We start from the raw sequence: 24,104 nt of genomic DNA on the forward strand, positions 1-24,104 counted from the left end.
GCCTGCGCTACCTATCCAGTGAAGAAACTGGTTACAGCACCCTGCCCCGAGGCAGATGGAGAGCTCGGCATTCACTTACCTAAGACATCTTCTCTGCACGTCAGGCATACAGGGCACAGAGGTCCAGCCCAAAGAGCCAACCGGGTGCTGCACATCACCTTTGAAGATACGGTAGTCGCCCAGTCAAGACCGGCGCCTCTGCGAGAATCAGGTGAGCGTTACAGAACGCAAAGCCTACCGCAAAACTCTCGCCCAGGCGCTATGGAAACCTCGGATACTGACCACCTAGCCCGGTTACTTGGGGAACTAAGGGCAGAAGTGCATGCAGCTCGTCAGGAAACGAACGCTCTAAGAAGGGAACTAATTATTTCCAAGGAGAGAACAGATGATCTTGCTAGACAATTGCTACAGTCACAAGCCGGACAGACCCCGCTACCCGCATCAGGGGCAAATCTTCCTTCAACATCCTCTATGAATCCAGTGCAGATCAACCTACCTGGGAATGTACCTCTGGCTCCGCCCGAACGATTTTCTGGTGACCCAAAGAGGTTTGCGGTATTTATCAATCAGTGCCGGTTGCACTTCTTATGCCGGCCAGCAGCCTTTCCAACTGATCAAGCTAAAGTAGCTTTTGTACTTTCGTACCTTAGTGGCAATGCGGCAGACTGGTCGATCCCTCTAGTTAATCAAGATGATCCGGTTCTCCATGATTTTCAAGCCTTTCAGCTTAGTATGGAAAAACTGTTCGCAAGACATGCACAGGGGCAGGCCTTGGACAATGAGCTTCTTTCGTTGCGACAGGGTAATCAAGACCTTTTGGCTTATATTGCATCTTTCAATAGACTAATAGTGGAAACTCAATGGCCTGAGGACAAAAGGATTACGCTGTTTTATAGAGGTCTACGTGGAGAGCTCAAAGACGTTTTAGCCCAAGTAGTGAATCCCCCACAAGACTGTTCGGATTATATAGACTTGGTCGTTCAAATAGATCACAGACTGCAGAACAGGAAGGCCGATCGTTCCAAGTTTGATGCTCGAGTATTTTCCAAACCGCCAACTCCATCCAAAGGAGTAGACTCCGGGGAACCCATGCAAATAGGGGGTCTGAAAGGTCCTCTAACACAAAGGGAGCGGGAAAGGAGAAAACAGTTGCAATTATGCCTATATTGCGGAAACTCAGGGCACTTTCTTCGAGACTGTCCGGTGAAACCTGCCAAGAAGGCAGTAGGAGCTGCAGTTACCACAGTTACAAACTCTGAGCAGGGAAACGACCTCGCCCGACAAGAATAGAGGTTCTCTTGCCGAGCGTGAAAACCAATTCCGTGACCTCGCATTTCGTGATACCTATGGTCCTCATTAGCCCTGATAATCCGGATCGATTACATGCAATTGAAGCTTACGTCGACAGCGGTGCCATCGGCAATTATGTGGATCATGAAATGGTTTTGAGGATGAATCTAACTCTTTGTCCCAAGGCTGTAAAGGACGTCATTACTACGGTGGATGGTACGGAGATAGCCTCCGGGCCAGTAACGCATACCACTCAAGAGGTGACGCTAGTAAGTCAAGATGGACACCATGAGAAGATCGTGTTCGATGTGATCAAGGCCCCTCAGTTCCAGATTATTCTAGGAATACCTTGGTTAGAGAAACACAATCCTCTGATCGATTGGCGAGCAAGAACGGTCCAGTTTCCAGAATGTGTCTCTACTTGTCACCCTCCACCTGGTGTTGCACTGGCAGCAATTTCTTCAGAGACGCCCCAGTTACCTCCCGAATACCTAGAATACCAAGATGTTTTCCGGAAGGAGCAGGCTAACTCTTTACCTCCTCATAGGTCTTATGACTGCCAGATAGACCTGATACCTGGATCTACTCCTCCTTGTAGTAGAATTTATGCCCTCACCGAGCCTGAGAACCTTCACCTTCGACAATACCTGGATCAATACCTGGCAAATGGGTTTATTCGTCCTTCCAAGTCCCCTGCCTCTTCAGCTTTGTTCTTCGTTCCAAAAAAGGAAGGAGACCTTAGAACTTGTATCGATTATCGCTCCCTGAACCAGATCACCGTTAAGAATAGATATCCGTTACCTCTGATCCCTGAACTCCTGGACCAAGTCAGAAAAGCATGCATATATACAAAGCTGGATCTTAGAGGAGCTTACCACTTGGTACGAGTAAAAGAGGGCGATGAATGGAAGACGGCCTTCCGCACCAAGTATGGGCTATTTGAATATCAGGTCATGCCCTTCGTACTTTGCAATGCCCCAGCCGCCTTTCAATATTTTATGAACGATGTCCTCAGAGAGCTCATAGAATTGTGTGTTGTTGTTTACATCGACGACATTCTCGTTTATTCTTCATCGGAATCTGAACATCGGAAACACGTGAAAATGGTCCTCGAAAGATTGCGTCAACACAAACTTTTCGCTAAGTTGGAAAAATGTGTTTTCAACGTGACTGAAGTTGAATTCTTGGGATTCATATTATCACCTGGCGGAGTGCGTATGGATTCAAAGAAGGTCGATGCAGTTCTCAAATGGCCATCACCATCCTCCGTAAAAGGTGTGCAAAGCATGTTAGGCTTCGCTAACTTTTACCGCAGGTTTATCCCCGAGTTCTCTCGAATAGTCCAGCCCATCACTGCCTTGTTAAAGAAAAACAAACGTTTTGAATGGTCTACCGAGGCGGAACAAGCTTTCCAGGATTTGAAGACTAAATTTATCTCTGCACCAATCTTAAAACACCCTCGCCCCGAACTCCCCTACATCGTGGAAACTGATGCTTCAAGCCTTGCCATGGGGGCAGTTCTATCACAAAAGGACCCGGTAACCAATCAGTTGCATCCCGTGGCATTTTGGTCCCGCAAATTCTCGCCTCCTGAAGTCAATTACACGATTACTGACAAGGAACTTCTGGCTATCAAGTCTGCCTTTAAGGCTTGGCGGCATTATCTGCTGGGGGCCCGACACACCGTTACTGTGATTACGGATCACCGAAACCTGCAATATTTGAAAACCGCAAAAGCCCAATCCTCTAGACAACTCCGTTGGGCATTATTCTTTGCCGAGTTTGACTTCATAATTACCTATCGACCTGGTACAAAGAACGGTAAAGCCGATGCCCTTTCTCGGATGGGAGTGGAAGAACACTTGATCAACCCTAAACCTGTACCAATCATTCCCGAACAAAGAATTCTGGGTGTAATCGCCACAGAATCCATAGAGGAAGTTAAGGATAAAGCCAGGCAACTTGTAACTCCAGCAGACATACAGAATTGGCATCTGCAGGGAAAGGACTTTGCAGTAAAGGACAACTTATTGTATTTCCAAGAACGATTATACCTACCCAGCACAGATTTACAGAAAAAAGTAATCTCTTCTTATCACGACTCTTTAATGGAAGGTCATCCCGGTATAGCCAAGACCTCAGAAAAGATCAAGCGCTACTTCTGGTGGTCGTCTTGGAAAAAAGATATCAGAGACTTTATAATGTCCTGTGGAGTATGCGCCCAAAACAAGAGTCAAAAGGAAAGACCAGCAGGCCTCTTACGCCCTATTGACATCCCACCTCGCCCTTGGCATACGCTTTCTATGGACTTCATCACCGATCTACCTCCATGCTCCGGATACAATACGATTCTAGTAATCGTGGACTTATTCTCCAAGATGGCGCATTTCATTCCGCTCAAAGGCTTGCCAACAGCAGCAACTCTGGCCCGAGAATTTCTCGAAAACATCGTCCGACTGCACGGTTTTCCTTCGGTTCTAATTCCGGATCGAGGTAGTCAATTTATTTCTCATTTTTGGCGAAGTTGCTGTCGGTCGGCTCAAATTGATGTGAGACTATCGACCAGTCACCACCCTCAGACCGACGGACAAACCGAGAGGACCAATCAAACTCTGGAACAGTATTTACGCTGCATGCTGCAACAAACTGAAAAAACTTGGAAAGATATCCTTTGGATAGCCGAGTATGCCTACAATAACTCTGTCCATTCGGGAACTGGGAAAACCCCGTTTTTTCTTTTGTACGGCAGTCACCCTCGAACCTCGGAGTTGGATCCCCTCCAAGATCTTGAAACACCAGCAGTAGACTACCTGCATTCTACAATCACCCAAGCCTTTAAGGAAGCTGTTTCTCACCTTCAAAGGGCTAAAGAACAATACAAGAAAGGAGCAGATCAACATCGGAAGGAAGCCCCTCACTACCAAGTAGGGGATCAAGTCTGGTTATCCACCAAATATCTATCTCTAAAAGGGCCACGCACATTCAACCCAAGATACCTTGGTCCCTATTCCATCACTACCATAGTAAACCCAGTAGCGGTCAAGTTGGACTTGCCCCCGCACATGAAGATACATCCGGTCTTCCACGTCTCTCTATTAAAACCCGTGCAACCTCAAACCCGACTAACCAAATCTCCAAAACCTATCCTAGTTGATGGAGAACTCGAGTTTGAAGTCAAAAGCATTCTGGACTCCAAGATCTCCAAATCTAAACTATTCTACCTAATTGACTGGAAAGGCTACGGCCCCCAAGAGAGATCCTGGGAACCTGCTGAATATGTCCACGCTCCTCGCCTAATCAAAAGATTTCACCGAACATTTCCTGACAAGCCAAAACCCCCGGAGAAGCCCGGTTTGGGAGGGGCCTTGAGGGGGGGTACTGTCATGGTCTCTGCTTCCAAAAGGTCAGGGTTTTCCCAACTCCCTTGGAAGCAGATCCATAACCCAGGTTCCGAGTGCCAACCAGTCCCAATTGGGACCTTTTGGACCCAGTCCTGGCGCCAGTGGCACCAGGCTCATAAATATGCCCAGTCCCAGCGCTGGAAGCGCCGGGCTCATAATGCTTGGGTGGACTTACCTGCAGCAGACCATGCTGCTTACTTGCCTGCCAGTTGAGTCTCTGATCCTCTTCTGTTTGGAACTACTTTTCCTGTTGGGTGGAGCTGGAGCCACTCCCTAGATTCAGAACACTGGAACTCTTCTGGAAGGCAGGAACTCTTTTCTTAGCAGGAACTCTTTTCTTACTTAGGCGTGGCTGTGGAAGGAGACACCTAAGCACTACAGGAGGCTATTTAAACCACACCCGGTGGATGAATCTTGCTTTGCGTTATTCTGCACCCTCTGCAGCAGAACGCTCATCGTGTCTTCTGCATCCTTTCCTGGGCCTAAGGAAAAAGGCTTACCATCCTGAATCCAGTCTTCAGCAACTCCTATAAAGACAAGAAAGAACAGGTTAGCATTCCGGCATCTGAAAGGCAAAGGCTTACCTACTCTTCGTGCGCTCCGGAGGTCTTCACACTGCATTCCGGCATCTGAAAGACAAAAGCTTACCAACTCTTTGCACGCTCCGGAGGCCGTCGGCGCTGCATCCCGCATCTGAAAGACAAAACAAGGTGCGTTTAAAGACATTGGGGAACTTTAATACTCACGTGCCATTACTCCTTTCCACATCTAACCCAGTGGGTATCCCGGCACCCTGCAGCCGCTCCGAACTTGTACCTGCAAAATAAAAGACAGTTAGAGCGCATCGTGAAGCTGGCAACAAGCGCTTACTTACGTGCTTCCAGGCGCTTCTATTCATCACACGGGCTCCATCTTCAACTCACTTCAGCCCGTCATCCGCCATCGCCGGAACCCTGCAAAACAAGAGACATCATTATTAAAGACTTTAAAGACATTTGAGTTACTCGAAACTTACCGTTCGTGCAGTAAACGACGGACAGCAGTCCTCTGAAGTCAAGAGGCCTGCGCTACCTATCCAGTGAAGAAACTGGTTACAGCACCCTGCCCCGAGGCAGATGGAGAGCTCGGCATTCACTTACCTAAGACATCTTCTCTGCACGTCAGGCATACAGGGCACAGAGGTCCAGCCCAAAGAGCCAACCGGGTGCTGCACATCACCTTTGAAGATACGGTAGTCGCCCAGTCAAGACCGGCCCCTCTGCGAGAATCAGGTGAGCGTTACAGAACGCAAAGCCTACCGCAAAACTCTCGCCCAGGCGCTATGGAAACCTCGGATACTGACCACCTAGCCCGGTTACTTGGGGAACTAAGGGCAGAAGTGCATGCAGCTCGTCAGGAAACGAACGCTCTAAGAAGGGAACTAATTATTTCCAAGGAGAGAACAGATGATCTTGCTAGACAATTGCTACAGTCACAAGCCGGACAGACCCCGCTACCCGCATCAGGGGCAAATCTTCCTTCAACATCCTCTATGAATCCAGTGCAGATCAACCTACCTGGGAATGTACCTCTGGCTCCGCCCGAACGATTTTCTGGTGACCCAAAGAGGTTTGCGGTATTTATCAATCAGTGCCGGTTGCACTTCTTATGCCGGCCAGCAGCCTTTCCAACTGATCAAGCTAAAGTAGCTTTTGTACTTTCGTACCTTAGTGGCAATGCGGCAGACTGGTCGATCCCTCTAGTTAATCAAGATGATCCGGTTCTCCATGATTTTCAAGCCTTTCAGCTTAGTATGGAAAAACTGTTCGCAAGACATGCACAGGGGCAGGCCTTGGACAATGAGCTTCTTTCGTTGCGACAGGGTAATCAAGACCTTTTGGCTTATATTGCATCTTTCAATAGACTAATAGTGGAAACTCAATGGCCTGAGGACAAAAGGATTACGCTGTTTTATAGAGGTCTACATGGAGAGCTCAAAGACGTTTTAGCCCAAGTAGTGAATCCCCCACAAGACTGTTCGGATTATATAGACTTGGTCGTTCAAATAGATCACAGACTGCAGAACAGGAAGGCCGATCGTTCCAAGTTTGATGCTCGAGTATTTTCCAAACCGCCAACTCCATCCAAAGGAGTAGACTCCGGGGAACCCATGCAAATAGGGGGTCTGAAAGGTCCTCTAACACAAAGGGAGGGGGAAAGGAGAAAACAGTTGCAATTATGCCTATATTGCGGAAACTCAGGGCACTTTCTTCGAGACTGTCCGGTGAAACCTGCCAAGAAGGCAGTAGGAGCTGCAGTTACCACAGTTACAAACTCTGAGCAGGGAAACGACCTCGCCCGACAAGAATAGAGGTTCTCTTGCCGAGCGTGAAAACCAATTCCGTGACCTCGCATTTCGTGATACCTATGGTCCTCATTAGCCCTGATAATCCGGATCGATTACATGCAATTGAAGCTTACGTCGACAGCGGTGCCATCGGCAATTATGTGGATCATGAAATGGTTTTGAGGATGAATCTAACTCTTTGTCCCAAGGCTGTAAAGGACGTCATTACTACGGTGGATGGTACGGAGATAGCCTCCGGGCCAGTAACGCATACCACTCAAGAGGTGACGCTAGTAAGTCAAGATGGACACCATGAGAAGATCGTGTTTGATGTGATCAAGGCCCCTCAGTTCCAGATTATTCTAGGAATACCTTGGTTAGAGAAACACAATCCTCTGATCGATTGGCGAGCAAGAACGGTCCAGTTTCCAGAATGTGTCTCTACTTGTCACCCTCCACCTGGTGTTGCACTGGCAGCAATTTCTTCAGAGACTCCCCAGTTACCTCCCGAATACCTAGAATACCAAGATGTTTTCCGGAAGGAGCAGGCTAACTCTTTACCTCCTCATAGGTCTTATGACTGCCAGATAGACCTGATACCTGGATCTACTCCTCCTTGTAGTAGAATTTATGCCCTCATCGAGCCTGAGAACCTTCACCTTCGACAATACCTGGATCAATACCTGGCAAATGGGTTTATTCGTCCTTCCAAGTCCCCTGCCTCTTCAGCTTTGTTCTTCGTTCCGAAAAAGGAAGGAGACCTTAGAACTTGTATCGATTATCGCTCCCTGAACCAGATCACCGTTAAGAATAGATATCCGTTACCTCTGATCCCTGAACTCCTGGACCAAGTCAGAAAAGCATGCATATATACAAAGCTGGATCTTAGAGGAGCTTACCACTTGGTACGAGTAAAAGAGGGCGATGAATGGAAGACGGCCTTCCGCACCAAGTATGGGCTATTTGAATATCAGGTCATGCCCTTCGGACTTTGCAATGCCCCAGCCGCCTTTCAATATTTTATGAACGATGTCCTCAGAGAGCTCATAGATGTGTGTGTTGTTGTTTACATCGACGACATTCTCGTTTATTCTTCATCGGAATCTGAACATCGGAAACACGTGAAAATGGTCCTCGAAAGATTGCGTCAACACAAACTTTTCGCTAAGTTGGAAAAATGTGTTTTCAACGTGACTGAAGTTGAATTCTTGGGATTCATATTATCACCTGGCGGAGTGCGTATGGATTCAAAGAAGGTCGATGCAGTTCTCAAATGGCCATCACCATCCTCCGTAAAAGGTGTGCAAAGCATGTTAGGCTTCGCTAACTTTTACCGCAGGTTTATCCCCGAGTTCTCTCGAATAGTCCAGCCCATCACTGCCTTGTTAAAGAAAAACAAACGTTTTGAATGGTCTACCGAGGCGGAACAAGCTTTCCAGGATTTGAAGACTAAATTTATCTCTGCACCAATCTTAAAACACCCTCGCCCCGAACTCCCCTACATCGTGGAAACTGATGCTTCAAGCCTTGCCATGGGGGCAGTTCTATCACAAAAGGACCCGGTAACCAATCAGTTGCATCCCGTGGCATTTTGGTCCCGCAAATTCTCGCCTCCTGAAGTCAATTACACGATTACTGACAAGGAACTTCTGGCTATCAAGTCTGCCTTTAAGGCTTGGCGGCATTATCTGCTGGGGGCCCGACACACCGTTACTGTGATTACGGATCACCGAAACCTGCAATATTTGAAAACCGCAAAAGCCCAATCCTCTAGACAACTCCGTTGGGCATTATTCTTTGCCGAGTTTGACTTCATAATTACCTATCGACCTGGTACAAAGAACGGTAAAGCCGATGCCCTTTCTCGGATGGGAGTGGAAGAACACTTGATCAACCCTAAACCTGTACCAATCATTCCCGAACAAAGAATTCTGGGTGTAATCGCCACAGAATCCATAGAGGAAGTTAAGGATAAAGCCAGGCAACTTGTAACTCCAGCAGACATACAGAATTGGCATCTGCAGGGAAAGGACTTTGCAGTAAAGGACAACTTATTGTATTTCCAAGAACGATTATACCTACCCAGCACAGATTTACAGAAAAAAGTAATCTCTTGTTATCACGACTCTTTAATGGAAGGTCATCCCGGTATAGCCAAGACCTCAGAAAAGATCAAGCGCTACTTCTGGTGGTCGTCTTGGAAAAAAGATATCAGAGACTTTATAATGTCCTGTGGAGTATGCGCCCAAAACAAGAGTCAAAAGGAAAGACCAGCAGGCCTCTTACGCCCTATTGACATCCCACCTCGCCCTTGGCATACGCTTTCTATGGACTTCATCACCGATCTACCTCCATGCTCCGGATACAATACGATTCTAGTAATCGTGGACTTATTCTCCAAGATGGCGCATTTCATTCCGCTCAAAGGCTTGCCAACAGCAGCAACTCTGGCCCGGGAATTTCTCGAAAACATCGTCCGACTGCACGGTTTTCCTTCGGTTCTAATTTCGGATCGAGGTAGTCAATTTATTTCTCATTTTTGGCGAAGTTGCTGTCGGTCGGCTCAAATTGATGTGAGACTATCGACCAGTCACCACCCTCAGACCGACGGACAAACCGAGAGGACCAATCAAACTCTGGAACAGTATTTACGCTGCATGCTGCAACAAACTGAAAAAACTTGGAAAGATATCCTTTGGATAGCCGAGTATGCCTACAATAACTCTGTCCATTCGGGAACTGGGAAAACCCTGTTTTTTCTTTTGTACGGCAGTCACCCTCGAACCTCGGAGTTGGATCCCCTCCAAGATCTTGAAACACCAGCAGTAGACTACCTGCATTCTACAATCACCCAAGCCTTTAAGGAAGCTGTTTCTCACCTTCAAAGGGCTAAAGAACAATACAAGAAAGGAGCAGATCAACATCAGAAGGAAGCCCCTCACTACCAAGTAGGGGATCAAGTCTGGTTATCCACCAAATATCTATCTCTAAAAGGGCCACGCACATTCAACCCAAGATACCTTGGTCCCTATTCCATCACTACCATAGTAAACCCAGTAGCGGTCAAGTTGGACTTGCCCCCGCACATGAAGATACATCCGGTCTTCCACGTCTCTCTATTAAAACCCGTGCAACCTCAAACCCGACTAACCAAATCTCCAAAACCTATCCTAGTTGATGGAGAACTCGAGTTTGAAGTCAAAAGCATTCTGGACTCCAAGATCTCCAAATCTAAACTATTCTACCTAATTGACTGGAAAGGCTACGGCCCCCAAGAGAGATCCTGGGAACCTGCTGAATATGTCCACGCTCCTCGCCTAATCAAAAGATTTCACCGAACATTTCCTGACAAGCCAAAACCCCCGGAGAAGCCCGGTTTGGGAGGGGCCTTGAGGGGGGGTACTGTCATGGTCTCTGCTTCCAAAAGGTCAGGGTTTTCCCAACTCCCTTGGAAGCAGATCCATAACCCAGGTTCCGAGTGCCAACCAGTCCCAATTGGGACCTTTTGGACCCAGTCCTGGCGCCAGTGGCACCAGGCTCATAAATATGCCCAGTCCCAGCGCTGGAAGCGCCGGGCTCATAATGCTTGGGTGGACTTACCTGCAGCAGACCATGCTGCTTACTTGCCTGCCAGTTGAGTCTCTGATCCTCTTCTGTTTGGAACTACTTTTCCTGTTGGGTGGGGCTGGAGCCACTCCCTAGATTCAGAACACTGGAACTCTTCTGGAAGGCAGGAACTCTTTTCTTACCAGGAACTCTTTTCTTACTTAGGCGTGGCTGTGGAAGGAGACACCTAAGCACTACAGGAGGCTATTTAAACCACACCCGGTGGATGAATCTTGCTTTGCGTTATTCTGCACCCTCTGCAGCAGAACGCTCATCGTGTCTTCTGCATCCGGTCCTGGGCCTAAGGAAAAAGGCTTACCATCCTGAATCCAGTCTTCAGCAACTCCTATAAAGACAAGAAAGAACAGGTTAGCATTCCGGCATCTGAAAGGCAAAGGCTTACCTACTCTTCGTGCGCTCCGGAGGTCTTCACACTGCATTCCGGCATCTGAAAGACAAAAGCTTACCAACTCTTCGCACGCTCCGGAGGCCGTCGGCGCTGCATCCCGCATCTGAAAGACAAAACAAGGTGCGTTTAAAGACATTGGGGAACTTTAATACTCACGTGCCATTACTCCTTTCCACATCTAACCCAGTGGGTATCCCGGCACCCTGCAGCCGCTCCGAACTTGTACCTGCAAAATAAAAGACAGTTAGAGCGCATCGTGAAGCTGGCAACAAGCGCTTACTTACGTGCTTCCAGGCGCTTCTATTCATCACACGGGCTCCATCTTCAACTCACTTCAGCCCGTCATCCGCCATCGCCGGAACCCTGCAAAACAAGAGACATCATTATTAAAGACTTTAAAGACATTTGAGTTACTCGAAACTTACCGTTCGTGCAGTAAACGACGGACAGCAGTCCTCTGAAGTCAAGAGGCCTGCGCTACCTATCCAGTGAAGAAACTGGTTACAGCACCCTGCCCCGAGGCAGATGGAGAGCTCGGCATTCACTTACCTAAGACATCTTCTCTGCACGTCAGGCATACAGGGCACAGAGGTCCAGCCCAAAGAGCCAACCGGGTGCTGCACATCACCTTTGAAGATACGGTAGTCGCCCAGTCAAGACCGGCCCCTCTGCGAGAATCAGGTGAGCGTTACAGAACGCAAAGCCTACCGCAAAACTCTCGCCCAGGCGCTATGGAAACCTCGGATACTGACCACCTAGCCCGGTTACTTGGGGAACTAAGGGCAGAAGTGCATGCAGCTCGTCAGGAAACGAACGCTCTAAGAAGGGAACTAATTATTTCCAAGGAGAGAACAGATGATCTTGCTAGATAATTGCTACAGTCACAAGCCGGACAGACCCCGCTACCCGCATCAGGGGCAAATCTTCCTTCAACATCCTCTATGTATCCAGTGCAGATCAACCTACCTGGGAATGTACCTCTGGCTCCGCCCGAACGATTTTCTGGTGACCCAAAGAGGTTTGCGGTATTTATCAATCAGTGCCGGTTGCACTTCTTATGCCGGCCAGCAGCCTTTCCAACTGATCAAGCTAAAGTAGCTTTTGTACTTTCGTACCTTAGTGGCAATGCGGCAGACTGGTCGATCCCTCTAGTTAATCAAGATGATCCGGTTCTCCATGATTTTCAAGCCTTTCAGCTTAGTATGGAAAAACTGTTCGCAAGACATGCACAGGGGCAGGCCTTGGACAATGAGCTTCTTTCGTTGCGACAGGGTAATCAAGACCTTTTGGCTTATATTGCATCTTTCAATAGACTAATAGTGGAAACTCAATGGCCTGAGGACAAAAGGATTACGCTGTTTTATAGAGGTCTACGTGGAGAGCTCAAAGACGTTTTAGCCCAAGTAGTGAATCCCCCACAAGACTGTTCGGATTATATAGACTTGGTCGTTCAAATAGATCACAGACTGCAGAACAGGAAGGCCGATCGTTCCAAGTTTGATGCTCGAGTATTTTCCAAACCGCCAACTCCATCCAAAGGAGTAGACTCCGGGGAACCCATGCAAATAGGGGGTCTGAAAGGTCCTCTAACACAAAGGGAGGGGGAAAGGAGAAAACAGTTGCAATTATGCCTATATTGCGGAAACTCAGGGCACTTTCTTCGAGACTGTCCGGTGAAACCTGCCAAGAAGGCAGTAGGAGCTGCAGTTACCACAGTTACAAACTCTGAGCAGGGAAACGACCTCGCCCGACAAGAATAGAGGTTCTCTTGCCGAGCGTGAAAACCAATTCCGTGACCTCGCATTTCGTGATACCTATGGTCCTCATTAGCCCTGATAATCCGGATCAATTACATGCAATTGAAGCTTACGTCGACAGCGGTGCCATCGGCAATTATGTGGATCATGAAATGGTTTTGAGGATGAATCTAACTCTTTGTCCCAAGGCTGTAAAGGACGTCATTACTACGGTGGATGGTACGGAGATAGCCTCCGGGCCAGTAACGCATACCACTCAAGAGGTGACGCTAGTAAGTCAAGATGGACACCATGAGAAGATCGTGTTCGATGTGATCAAGGCCCCTCAGTTCCAGATTATTCTAGGAATACCTTGGTTAGAGAAACACAATCCTCTGATCGATTGGCGAGCAAGAACGGTCCAGTTTCCAGAATGTGTCTCTACTTGTCACCCTCCACCTGGTGTTGCACTGGCAGCAATTTCTTCAGAGACTCCCCAGTTACCTCCCGAATACCTAGAATACCAAGATGTTTTCCGGAAGGAGCAGGCTAACTCTTTACCTCCTCATAGGTCTTATGACTGCCAGATAGACCTGATACCTGGATCTACTCCTCCTTGTAGTAGAATTTATGCCCTCACCGAGCCTGAGAACCTTCACCTTCGACAATACCTGGATCAATACCTGGCAAATGGGTTTATTCGTCCTTCCAAGTCCCCTGCCTCTTCAGCTTTGTTCTTCGTTACAAAAAAGGAAGGAGACCTTAGAACTTGTATCGATTATCGCTCCCTGAACCAGATCACCGTTAAGAATAGATATCCGTTACCTCTGATCCCTGAACTCCTGGACCAAGTCAGAAAAGCATGCATATATACAAAGCTGGATCTTAGAGGAGCTTACCACTTGGTACGAGTAAAAGAGGGCGATGAATGGAAGACGGCCTTCCGCACCAAGTATGGGCTATTTGAATATCAGGTCATGCCCTTCGGACTTTGCAATGCCCCAGCCGCCTTTCAATATTTTATGAACGATGTCCTCAGAGAGCTCATAGATGTGTGTGTTGTTGTTTACATCGACGACATTCTCGTTTATTCTTCATCGGAATCTGAACATCGGAAACACGTGAAAATGGTCCTCGAAAGATTGCGTCAACACAAACTTTTCGCTAAGTTGGAAAAATGTGTTTTCAACGTGACTGAAGTTGAATTCTTGGGATTCATATTATCACCTGGCGGAGTGCGTATGGATTCAAAGAAGGTCGATGCAGTTCTCAAATGGCCATCACCATCCTCCGTAAAAGGTGTGCAAAGCATGTTAGGCTTCGCTAACTTTTACCGCAGGTTTATCCCCGAGTTCTCTCGAATAGTCCAGCCCATCACTGCCTTGTTAAAGAAAAACAAACGTTTTGAATGGTCTACCGAGGCGGAACAAGCTTTCCAGGATTTGAAGACTAAATTTATCTCTGCACCAATCTTAAAACACCCTCGCCCCGAACTCCCCTACATCGTGGAAACTGATGCTTCAAGCCTTGCCATGGGGGCAGTTCTATCACAAAAGGACCCGGTAACCAATCAGTTGCATCCCGTGGCATTTTGGTCCCGCAAATTCTCGCCTCCTGAAGTCAATTACACGATTACTGACAAGGAACTTCTGGCTATCAAGTCTGCCTTTAAGGCTTGGCGGCATTATCTGCTGGGGGCCCGACACACCGTTACTGTGATTACGGATCACCGAAACCTGCAATATTTGAAAACCGCAAAAGCCCAATCCTCTAGACAACTCCGTTGGGCATTATTCTTTGCCGAGTTTGACTTCATAATTACCTATCGACCTGGTACAAAGAACGGTAAAGCCGATGCCCTTTCTCGGATGGGAGTGGAAGAACACTTGATCAACCCTAAACCTGTACCAATCATTCCCGAACAAAGAATTCTGGGTGTAATCGCCACAGAATCCATAGAGGAAGTTAAGGATAAAGCCAGGCAACTTGTAACTCCAGCAGACATACAGAATTGGCATCTGCAGGGAAAGGACTTTGCAGTAAAGGACAACTTATTGTATTTCCAAGAACGATTATACCTACCCAGCACAGATTTACAGAAAAAAGTAATCTCTTGTTATCACGACTCTTTAATGGAAGGTCATCCCGGTATAGCCAAGACCTCAGAAAAGATCAAGCGCTACTTCTGGTGGTCGTCTTGGAAAAAAGATATCAGAGACTTTATAATGTCCTGTGGAGTATGCGCCCAAAACAAGAGTCAAAAGGAAAGACCAGCAGGCCTCTTACGCCCTATTGACATCCCACCTCGCCCTTGGCATACGCTTTCTATGGACTTCATCACAGATCTACCTCCATGCTCCGGATACAATACGATTCTAGTAATCGTGGACTTATTCTCCAAGATGGCGCATTTCATTCCGCTCAAAGGCTTGCCAACAGCAGCAACTCTGGCCCGAGAATTTCTCGAAAACATCGTCCGACTGCACGGTTTTCCTTCGGTTCTAATTTCGGATCGAGGTAGTCAATTTATTTCTCATTTTTGGCGAAGTTGCTGTCGGTCGGCTCAAATTGATGTGAGACTATCGACCAGTCACCACCCTCAGACCGACGGACAAACCGAGAGGACCAATCAAACTCTGGAACAGTATTTACGCTGCATGCTGCAACAAACTGAAAAAACTTGGAAAGATATCCTTTGGATAGCCGAGTATGCCTACAATAACTCTGTCCATTCGGGAACTGGGAAAACCCTGTTTTTTCTTTTGTACGGCAGTCACCCTCGAACCTCGGAGTTGGATCCCCTCCAAGATCTTGAAACACCAGCAGTAGACTACCTGCATTCTACAATCACCCAAGCCTTTAAGGAAGCTGTTTCTCACCTTCAAAGGGCTAAAGAACAATACAAGAAAGGAGCAGATCAACATCAGAAGGAAGCCCCTCACTACCAAGTAGGGGATCAAGTCTGGTTATCCACCAAATATCTATCTCTAAAAGGGCCACGCACATTCAACCCAAGATACCTTGGTCCCTATTCCATCACTACCATAGTAAACCCAGTAGCGGTCAAGTTGGACTTGCCCCCGCACATGAAGATACATCCGGTCTTCCACGTCTCTCTATTAAAACCCGTGCAACCTCAAACCCGACTAACCAAATCTCCAAAACCTATCCTAGTTGATGGAGAACTCGAGTTTGAAGTCAAAAGCATTCTGGACTCCAAGATCTCCAAATCTAAACTATTCTACCTAATTGACTGGAAAGGCTACGGCCCCCAAGAGAGATCCTGGGAACCTGCTGAATATGTCCACGCTCCTCGCCTAATCAAAAGATTTCACCGAACATTTCCTGACAAGCCAAAACCCCCGGAGAAGCCCGGTTTGGGAGGGGCCTTGAGGGGGGGTACTGTCATGGTCTCTGCTTCCAAAAGGTCAGGGTTTTCCCAACTCCCTTGGAAGCAGATCCATAACCCAGGTTCCGAGTGCCAACCAGTCCCAATTGGGACCTTTTGGACCCAGTCCTGGCGCCAGTGGCACCAGGCTCATAAATATGCCCAGTCCCAGCGCTGGAAGCGCCGGGCTCATAATGCTTGGGTGGACTTACCTGCAGCAGACCATGCTGCTTACTTGCCTGCCAGTTGAGTCTCTGATCCTCTTCTGTTTGGAACTACTTTTCCTGTTGGGTGGGGCTGGAGCCACTCCCTAGATTCAGAACACTGGAACTCTTCTGGAAGGCAGGAACTCTTTTCTTACCAGGAACTCTTTTCTTACTTAGGCGTGGCTGTGGAAGGAGACACCTAAGCACTACAGGAGGCTATTTAAACCACACCCGGTGGATGAATCTTGCTTTGCGTTATTCTGCACCCTCTGCAGCAGAACGCTCATCGTGTCTTCTGCATCCGGTCCTGGGCCTAAGGAAAAAGGCTTACCATCCTGAATCCAGTCTTTAGCAACTCCTATAAAGACAAGAAAGAACAGGTTAGCATTCCGGCATCTGAAAGGCAAAGGCTTACCTACTCTTCGTGCGCTCCGGAGGTCTTCACACTGCATTCCGGCATCTGAAAGACAAAAGCTTACCAACTCTTCGCACGCTCCGGAGGCCGTCGGCGCTGCATCCCGCATCTGAAAGACAAAACAAGGTGCGTTTAAAGACATTGGGGAACTTTAATACTCACGTGCCATTACTCCTTTCCACATCTAACCCAGTGGGTATCCCGGCACCCTGCAGCCGCTCCGAACTTGTACCTGCAAAATAAAAGACCGTTAGAGCGCATCGTGAAGCTGGCAACAAGCGTTTACTTACGTGCTTCCAGGCGCTTCTATTCATCACACGGGCTCCATCTTCAACTCACTTCAGCCCGTCATCCGCCATCGCCGGAACCCTGCAAAACAAGAGACATCATTATTAAAGACTTTAAAGACATTTGAGTTACTCGAAACTTACCGTTCGTGCAGTAAACGACGGACAGCAGTCCTCTGAAGTCAAGAGGCCTGCGCTACCTATCCAGTGAAGAAACTGGTTACAGCACCCTGCCCCGAGGCAGATGGAGAGCTCGGCATTCACTTACCTAAGACATCTTCTCTGCACGTCAGGCATACAGGGCACAGAGGTCCAGCCCAAAGAGCCAACCGGGTGCTGCACATCACCTTTGAAGATACGGTAGTCGCCCAGTCAAGACCGGCGCCTCTGCGAGAATCAGGTGAGCGTTACATACCTTATCAGATTTAGGATTTTCACACCACATACAAGAACCTACCCACATTAAAGGGCGGTCCCTTGACTGGCTCAGTGACACCAATTGCAATATTAGCGTACTGTCCAACGCCCCTTGCATCTGGTCTGACCACCACGTCATCACCTTCAGTATTGAAGGAGCCTTACTACCTACACCTCCGGTCGCCCCAGCCACCCTCACTAGAAATAAAAAGAACATTACGACTGAAAAACTACTCCCCCTCATCCTTCCCACATTAAATAATGTTCCTGACACTTGCTTAGACCCTACCACCCTAGCCAACATGTACAACCAGTCAGTGCTTGTAGCCATTAACTCCATTGCCCGGCTCAAACCAAGGAAACCCAAACAATGAGCACACCTTAACTCGTGGTTCACTCCCCAGCTTAGAGTGTTACGTAAAGAGAAACGTACTGCAGAGTCACGCTGGAGAAGGCACCACTCTGACCCCCCTAAGGACGGTCTTCTGATAGCCACCCTTAACTATAAAGACGCTGTACTCCAGGCAAAAAAAGATTCTTACAATAACCGCATTATGTCAGCCCAGTCTAACACCAAGGAACTCTTTAATATTGTTAAGGAACTTGAGACACCTGCACCCCCCTGACTCTTGTACCAAAGGCAGCATTTGGTGCACCAACATTCAGTCAGCACTCTTGGGTAAAATTGCCACCCTCCAATCCAAAATCAGAGACAAACAGAAATCCCTACAGCTTGACCAACCACTGACCACACTCACACTCAATACATACCTAGCCAATCCTTCTCATAAACCTATCTCCTTCTCCCCGCTAACTACTCTCGAAGTAGAAGGCATCATAAACAATTTAAAACCATCCAATTGCCAAGGCGACCCTTGCCCTGCACCTATTATCAAGGAAGAATCTCATGAGTTAGCTCTGTTCATCACAGCATTCATAAATACTTCTTTCAAGACGGGTATTGTCCCTGACAACCTAAAGGATGCATGGGTTATCCCACTCCTCAAAAAACCCTCCCTTGACCCTAATATCCCAACTAACTTCAGACCAATCACTACAGTCCCATTCCTGCTCAAGATCCTGGACCGCGCAGCTTACCTGCAGATTCAGGATTACCTCGAACTAAACAATCTTCTGGGCTTAGACAATCAGGGTTCAGCCCTGAACATGGTACGGAATCAGCTCTGATTGACCTGAAAACTGAGATGGAGACACTAAAGGACAAGGGGAAGTTAGCTCTTCTCCTTCTCCTCGACCTCTCCGCGGCTTTTGATTTGGTCAACCACCAAATACTCTGCTAGCATCTCAAATCTGCAGCCCACTTCTCTGACTCTGCCAATGCCTGGATCCATTCATTCCTGAGCAACAGATCTATGAGGGTCTTCTCACCTATGGCCTCAGCGGACCCCTCCCCCATTCATTGTGGCATTCCTCAAGGCTCGTGTGTATCCCCTACGTTGTATAACGTATTCACCAAGCCCCTCTTCGATGTGCTTGACTATCTGGGTATCTCCTACACCAACTACGCGGATGACACCCAGATTCTCATCCCCATCACGGGAGACTACACAGCTGACACCAAAGCCCTTAACGATGTTTACTTGGTCATCCAGGCCTGGATGGCACATCACGAACTTTGCCTTAACGATGATAAGACCGAAATCCTACTTCTAGGATCCAATCATCGGCTCAACAAATTAGATCAAACTTACAAGTCCTTCATTATTGACGGCAATGATATTAAAGTCTCCAAAGACACCAAGACTCTAGGCGTCTATCTCGACTCCACGCTCTCCCTGAACAGACAAACAAATGCAGTTAAGTCAGCTTCGGCCTATACTTGCAAAATTATCACCGCCTGTAGACCCTTCCTAAACTCTACCAACTGCATCACCCTCGCCAGAACACTTGTCATGGCCAAAATCGACTACTGCAGTGCCTTCTACCTTGGGACTAGTCAGTCTAACCTTTGCAAACTGTACAAAATAATGCTTTAAGGGCAGCCTTAAACATCCCAAGACGTTCCCACATCTCTTCTGTCAGATCGGACTTACGTTGGCTCCCGGTAAAACAAAGAATTGCCCTGAAAACCCTAGCCCTGACCCACAAATGCCTGAGCAACAACGCCCCACCTTACCTGTCCGCTCGCTTCACACTCCACGCATCCACTCGACCCATTAGAGCAGCCCAAACTCACAGCCTCACCGTGCCGAGATGCAAACTCCAAAAAGCAGGTGGGGTGAGCTTCCCTGTCCTAGCTTCCAAACTTTGGAACACTCTGCCCACGCCTATTAGAACTGAACTATCGTTCCACTCCTTCAAGAACAATGCTAAAACTTGGCTGTTCTCCCAAGATCAATGAGACCCTTACTCAGTCCAGTCTCCCTGTGTGGTACAGGACATGTATATACATCTGCTCTGTACTTGTATTATATTCTGTTAATGGTACCCCTCGGTATATGTATATATGCTGTATATTTTGTAACTCACTGTGTAACTACTGTTTATTGTAACATGTCTAATAGTATGCGCCCGGTTGCCCCTGGGCCTGGTTTTTGCGCTTTATAAATAAATAAAACACAAATAAAATACAAATATAGGCCGCAGATTGATTATAGCCTGCCAATCAGGTTGTAATTACTGTGGAGCTGCCTGCACGTGTGTATGTGTACACTTTCACATACATCAAAGCAAGCAGCGTTGAAGCTGATTTCTTTGCTGTGTAGGATGCTGTTCATATATACCATACGGGTGTATTTGAACACTTTCACATATACATATGCAAGCAGCTTCAACATTGTGTAGTGCAACATTGCAGCTACTTACTTAGGTGTGCGTGAAAGTGTTTATTTACACATGTGTTCTCAGCAGCATTTTTGTTGAATAACTCATATGTCGTTATTTTACGTAAATGCTGCTGAGATTTCAGCATTGCACCTGTTATGTTCAACATGCACAATCCTGAAGGTGCACTGTCGTGCAGTTCGTGTACGCCCAGGCACACTTAGCAAATCTGGTGGAGCCTGGGCGTGGTGATTACACACACTGAATAATGTTTTTTGGCACATTCAATGCACAAAGTGCTGAATCAGGACCTGGAGGGTGTTCTGGAGGCTTAATGGACTGGCAGCTCGGACCGTACTGGGCGTTATGGACCCTCATACCTCATTGTAGGCCCTCGCTTTGCTCGAGACATTCACTATATCTTCAGGGACCATGACGGCCGGTACGGGCCGAGCTGCAGATGGATGAAGCTATATTGGTGATGATGATTTAGTGATGCATGTGTACATGCATATTACGTGTGTCATGGTGTGTTTTGATTTACTTGCAGCTGTGGCCATTTGGCTGTTCAAACATGTTTATGCTACGTGCCATCTCTTTGTTGCCATCTGTCATTTCTGCCTGTGATATGTGCCTGCCAGAGGTGGTGTGTGATGGAGGTGATATACTATATTCAGTACATGTGTAGGCTTCTCAATTTACACGCATCCATTTCTGCTTTCGGGGTGCCACTGGATGTATGCTGGAATTTGGGTTGTGTGTGACATGTCCGCTTCATGTGTTGGCTGTCGATGTGATGTCTATGTATGTGTGTGTGGGTTATATGCTGCTGACATGTGTACTCATGTTTGTTTTGTTCACGTTACAGGTGATGAGGCAATGGAGCCAGAGGATGGTGATGTCATTCCAGTCACTGGGTTGCTTTTACATCAGCAACCCAGCACAAGTGGGGGTCGTGGGGTGGTAGACCACAAGAACCCACTTGTGCTCCAGACCATTGTGTCCAGGGCTGGCAATCAGTCAAGCTCTGATGATCACTCTGAGCACAATGTTGAGTTGGATGCGCATCATGACCATTTGTCGACGGTGAGTGATCCTGATGTGGATGATCTTCTGTCCACGACACCTGCACTGAGGGGCCAGACAGTGTTGGAACGTCCGCCTGTTGTGGTTCTGGACGCACGGTCACACTCCACACCATTTGCTGATGTGCCTGGGACATCATGTCAACAGAGGGATGTAGTCCTGCAGCCAAGGTCGGTGCCAATCTAGCAAGCACTAAGGCTCCTTGGGTCCCACAGGTGCAATGTCTGGCAAGGCAGTGGCCGTGCACCACCGGGGTATACTGAGTGGGAGCAATCCATGTATGCCAGTTCACAGCAACAGGGGGCTGCTATTGATATGATCGCTCAAGGCATGGAACTTGTGGCCCAATCCGTGCTCCCCCCTGATAGGCAGGTGGAGCTCCAGCAGCAGGCAGCAAAGTCCATGTGCCGCTCACTCAGGCTGGGCATGGCGGCCTCAAATGGGGCACGCTGGGCTGAAATAGTCTCTCTGCGCGAGGCACTTGCTGCTCAGGCAGAGGCACACAGAGAAGCCCTGAGGGATGATCACCAATCTGTCAGATCTACTCTGGGTGTGCTCAACATGTCCCAGAGGCAGCGGTCAGAAGTGAGGTTGGAGCAGCTTGAGGACACCATCTCGGCTGAGCTATGTGCATGCCGGGAGGTGCTCCAGATGTCATGTGAGGCCATGCAGGCAGAACTCTGTGTTACACGTGCTAGAGGAAGCACGCGTATCACATGAGGTGCTGCATGCTGACCTACGTGCCATTGCCACACAGGACCGGGCTTACCAGACTCGCATGCTTGCTGCTGTTGAGGGGCAAGCTGCGGATAGGCCTGGTCAGGCAACTGTGCCACGTCCACCTTCTGATTTCCATCCAGAGGGTGAGTATGACGATGACTTATCTCCCACACAGGTCGGGCTGTGCAGGCTTTGAGCCCATGGAGTTTTTTTATGTTCATCTCAACATCATCGCATGTGGGTGTTGAGCTGCACCCTGTACCTCCCCCTCCTCGGTGCCACACCCCCCCAGGTCGTATGTGGGCATTTTTCTTTTTTTTAAATAATATTGTTTGTCTATTGTGCATGTGAGGTGTGGTGTTTTATGACTTTTGAAAGCATCCACTGTGTGTTCCAGCTGGGCCCATACAAGCTTGTCTCGTGTATGTGTTTGTGGCTTGGGGTCCTGACACATGTGCCACTCCTGCTTCCCCTTTCCATGGGCTTGCAAGGATGGTTCGGTGTGACAGCAAATTACACAGGGGCATTGGACTTTCGTCATATCTGTGGCCAGTCTGCTGTACTACCTGTGTATACACCCCTAGTGGGGATTATGGATGTTTTCTCCACAGCATTTCTGCAATCAATTTTGGAGAGTACATTTTTTAACTGTGCTTTTATTGAATTTGATTGTGATGTTTTTTTCATTTCTTGCCTGTATACGTGCTTGATGCACTTCATGCTGTAGACAGTAGCCTGCACCCTTTAGCTGTCAAAGCCACACAGATGGTGGGAGGGAGCCGGGTGGTGACAATGTCAAGTTGGTACGTGTTTGGTTCAGCCCCTGGGAATTGTAGCAAAGGTGGAAGCTTTAGGAATGTGACCCAAGAACCACAACTCATGGTCCAGTCCTCACCTGAGAGGGCCGCCTAGACTACTTCTACACTCTGTTTCGTTTGGACGGCACTTTGTATCTGTCTTCCCTCTTGGACTTCGCTGCTGCGTGACGGCACAATTTTCCTACTGGACTACAGCTCTTTTACTTGTTTTTCACACTCTGGTGCCTTTTGTCTCTGTTTTTCTTCCTGCTGCTGTCCTTGTTGCAGATCTGTCTGCCCGTCTCTCGGGCAGTTGTTTCCGCGTACTTGTACGCTGCCTCGGTTAGCCTCGGTACACTTCTGTACCACAGCATCTCTCTCTCTCGCTCTCTCTCTCTTTCGTTCCTCCTATCTTTCATCTGTTACATCCATACCTTTATTGTGACTTCAGCCTTTTACCAAAGCTATTCAACTGTTCAGGCTCTTAACTTGCTATCAGCTGTTTTCGGCAAACTCGCATTCACTCTGCCTTTCCAGACTTGTGCTGTCTCTGCCTTTCTCCGTTCACACTATCAAGGATTGATTGGGTTTCAGCTCAACCATCCAGTTGTGCCAGCCTCCTTGGTTATTTTCTACTCAAGGTTCAGCTCTACCCATCAGTTGTGGCATCCTCATTGATTATTCTCTACTCAAGTTCCTACCCATCCTTTTGAACCATTCTACAACTGTGCAACCTTGGAAGTCATTGTATCATTCAGCTTGGACATGTACATTCTACAACTTCAAGTAATCTACTGGAGACTCTTCCAGGGTTTTTTGGCCCCTTGAGGCTTTTACCTGGTTTGGGGGTTTGGCTCCTTGGAGTTCTCTGCGATTTGGTATTTTTACTGGTCAAGGTGGCCTTTGAGGGAGCTAGACCCTATTTACACGAAAGGAAGAAAACGAAAACCAAGGGGAAGGGGGATCCTGAAGCCAGGTACACTAGAAGGAAGAAGCCGATGGACCCCAGAGACAGTTCTTCTGAAGTCAAGGTGATGAGGAAATGAGGGAGGGGCTTTTGTTGTCGGACAGTACGCTTGGGCTACAGTGATTGGTCACTGTCTGACATTGTCAATGTGGGGTACTATGTACATGATGTGTTCGGCTGGTCAATGGATGTTCTTCCTGTGTTGGGTTTACTTTTCAGGTGTCAGGGGATTGGTGTGGTTTGACACACTGGGGTGTCCACATGGGCAA

Source organism: Ambystoma mexicanum, chromosome 3p (assembly GCF_040938575.1).
Source record: "Ambystoma mexicanum isolate Mex_15411 chromosome 3p, UKY_AmexF1_1, whole genome shotgun sequence".
NCBI lineage: Eukaryota > Metazoa > Chordata > Amphibia > Caudata > Ambystomatidae > Ambystoma > Ambystoma mexicanum.